Raw genomic sequence first — 3,720 nt, 5'->3', positions numbered from 1 at the left:
GCCCAGGGATCTTCCATAAGAATAAAAACAAAATACTGCAGATGCTGGAATTCTGAAATAAAAACAAGAAATGCTGGAACCACTCAGCAGGTCTGGCAGCATCTGTGGAAAGAGAAGCAGAGTTAATGTTTCGGGTCAGTGACATTCACTTTTTCCATGAATTAACTAATTTAACAATTAGATTGAGTGGGCATTTCAGGATCTTCTTCAGCTCCTCTCTGAATATGGTGTGGGTCACAGCGTAAATATACGTGTTGGTGCAGAAACTGAGAAGCTGCAGCATTCCTGATGTGAATTCTGTGACATAAAGTGGGTCATTGGCGGAGGAAGGATATTGTTTTGTAATTCGCTGATAGATGTAAAATACAACCTGCGTCACCCGTAACTGAATAAAACTGCCAGAAATACTAAACAGTAAAATGATGGATTTCTTTCGATTCTCCATCTCTGAGTCATTGTGATTCTCTCCACTGCTGAGGTCCCAGAGTGCCCTGCGCCATCTACTGGCCACTAAAATACGTCTGACAGTCTGACATTGAGCAACAAAATCAGAATGACCGGGACACAGCAATTAAAATACGATGTAACAACGCAAACGTGATCCATGTGTGGGAAGTATAGAAGATTTGCTTATGGATACAGTACCAGGGAACATTATCAATTATATATTCAAGTTCGATTGTAAAGTACCAGGGAAGACTTTCTAAAGAGCACAGCACGTTCACTGTTTCGATAACCACAGCCGTTGTTCTCTCAGTGCAATATCTCGTTTTTAGCTTCTCACAACAGATGGTGAGAAATCGATCAAACGTGAAAGCAACTGTCAATCAGACAGAAATCATTCTGGTTGCAAAAAGCAGGAAGAAAATTGACATACAGATGGGAGTAATGGACAGGAATGTATCTGGGAAATAAATCACAGGAATCGACCACAATACGGGATCTGTGATAACGACCAGGAGATCGGCCACTGCCATTCCCACAAGATAGCGAGTGATACATTAGGAGCGACCACACTTTCCTCGGAACAGGATCAGAATCGCCACCAGGTTAACTGAAAGAGATAGAAAGGGAAGCAAAGAAATCACTGATCAGACATCAAACTAAAACAGCAGTTTGACAGAATCTGGTGCGAAATTTATAGCTTTGTTGCAGCGTCCAGCACTTTGGGGCAGACCATTTTTGAACCCACTGATCAATAAATGATTGGGAAATTGATTTATAAAAATAAAGATGAAATACAATGATCACTGGATGCAGTAGAAGGGCTAGGTGAGGGCGCGCTGACAGTGTGGAAGGTTGAAGGGTTTTCAAAGAATGAATCGAATGGTTTAAATCCAGTTTAACCTCCAGACCAATAGCCGAGAATGTGAGTGGCAGGGGATCCGTTTTCGTTTTACTGGCGAAGAGAGCCAACAGGGGCTGACCAAAAATTTGAAATTGTCGAGAATCGCTGTGGTAAGTGTGGGACTTCAGATCAGGGGGACGAGGCCGATAGAGGCTGAGCCAGCGAGTGTATTGGAGGGAGACAAAGAAAATGACATTTGGGAACTGGATGGGATGCAAGCCCAGAAGGTTTTGCAAAGGGAAAAAAGTGAAGCAACTAATTCTTTCGGTAAATAATTAAGTTATTTACTCAATTCGGAAATAATTAAGAGGAATATTCAGTAAAAAAGGGAACCGGAGCCACGGACCAGTGAATGGGGTAACTGTTGAACAGGCAGATACAGAGTGCAGAGAGTCTGTGAGGAAGGTTAGACAGTTGACAGGGCAAAGTTGCCGCCAGTATGATGGGTTGAAGTGTGTCTATTTTAACGCAAGAAGTGTCAGGAATAAGGGTGATGAACTCAGAGCATGGATCAGTACTTGGAGCTACGATGTTGTGGCCATTACGGAGACGTGGATATCACAGGGGCAGGAATGGATGTCGGATGTTCCAGGGTTTAGATGTTTCAAAAGGAATAGGGAGGGAGGTGAAAGAGGTGGGAGAGTGGCATTGCTAATCAGGGATAGTATCACAGCTGCAGAAAGGGAGGTCGTCGAGGAGGGTTTGTCTACTGAGTCATTATGGGTGGAAGTCAGAAACAGGAAAGTAGCAGTCACTTTGTTGGGATTTTCTATAGACCCCCCAATAGCAGCAGATACATGGAGGAACAGATTGGGAGGCAGAATTTGGAAAGGTGCAGCAGTAACAGGGTTGTTGTCATGGGTGACTTCAACTTCCCTAATATTGATTGGAACCTCCTTAGTGCAAATAGTTTGGATGGAGCAGTTTTTGTCAGGTGTGTCCAGGAAGGTTTCCTGACTCAATATGTAGATAGGCCGACTAGAGGGGAGGCTATGTTGGACTTGGCGCTTGGCAACGAACCAGGCCAAGTGGCAGATCTCTCGGTGGGAGATCATTTCGGTGATAGTGATCACAACTCCCTGACTTTTACTATAGTCATGGAAAGGGACAGAAGCAGACGGGATGGGAAAATATTTAATTGGGCGAGGGGAAATTACAATGCTATTAGGCAGGAACTGGGGAGCATCAATTGGGAAAAGATGTTCTCAGGGAAATGCACGACAGAAATGTGGAAGTTGTTTAGTGAGCACTTGCTGCGACTGCAGGATAGGTTTGTCCCGATGAGGCAACTAAGGGATGATAGGGTGAAGGAACCTTGGATGACAAGAGATGTGGAACAGCTAGTCAAGAGGAAGAAGGAAGCTTACTGAGAGTTGAGGAAGCAAGGATCAGACAGGGCTCTGGAGGGTTACAAGGTAGCCAGGAAGGAACTGAAGAATGAACTTCGGAGAGCTAGATGGGGACATGAAAAAGTTCTGGCGCGTAGGATTAAGGAAAATCCCAAGGCGTTCTACACTTACTTGAGGAACAAGGGGAATGCCAGAGCCACAGTAGGGCCGATCAGGGATCGTGGAGGGAACTTGTGCCTGGAGTCGGAGGAGGTAGGGGAGGTCCTAAATTAATACTTTGCTTCAGTATTCACTCGTGAGAGGAACCTGGCCGTTTGTGAGGACAGCGTGGAACAGGCTGATATGCTTGAACAGGTTGAGGTTAAGAGGGAGGATGTGCTGGAAATGTTGAATGATATGAGGACAGATAAGTCCCCGGGGCCAGACGGGATATACCCAAGGATATTACGGTAAGCGAGGGATGAGATTGCTGTGCCTTTGGCTGGAGTAGTACCGGATAATTGGAGGGAGGGAAAAGTTGTTCCCTTGTTCAAGAAAGGGAATAGGGATAACCCTGGGAATTATAGACCAGTCAGTCTTACGTCGGTAGAGGGCAAATTATTGGAGAGGATTCTGAGAGACAGGATTTATGATTATTTGGAAAGTCATGGTTTGATTAGAGACAGTCAGCATGGCTATGTGAGGGGCCGGTCATGCCTCACAAGCCTTACTGATTTTTTTTAAGATGTGATAAAACACATTGATGAAGGAAGAGCAGTGGATGTGGTGTATATGGATTTTAGCAAGGCGCTTGATAATGTTCCCCATGGTCGGCTCATTCAGAAAGTAAGGAGGCATGGGATTCATGGAAAGTTAGCTGTCTGGAAACAAAATTGGCTGGCCCACAGAAGTCAGAGGGTGGTAGTAGATGGAAAGTATTCAGCATGGAGCTTGGTGACCAGTGGTGTTCCGCAGGGATCTGTTCTGGGACCTCTGATGTTCGTGATCTTTATAAATGACTTGGATGAGGCAGTGGAAGGCTGG

Source organism: Heterodontus francisci, chromosome 21, assembly GCF_036365525.1.
Source record: "Heterodontus francisci isolate sHetFra1 chromosome 21, sHetFra1.hap1, whole genome shotgun sequence".
Classification (NCBI taxonomy): domain Eukaryota; kingdom Metazoa; phylum Chordata; class Chondrichthyes; order Heterodontiformes; family Heterodontidae; genus Heterodontus; species Heterodontus francisci.
Note: the sequence above shows the minus strand (reverse complement) of the source record.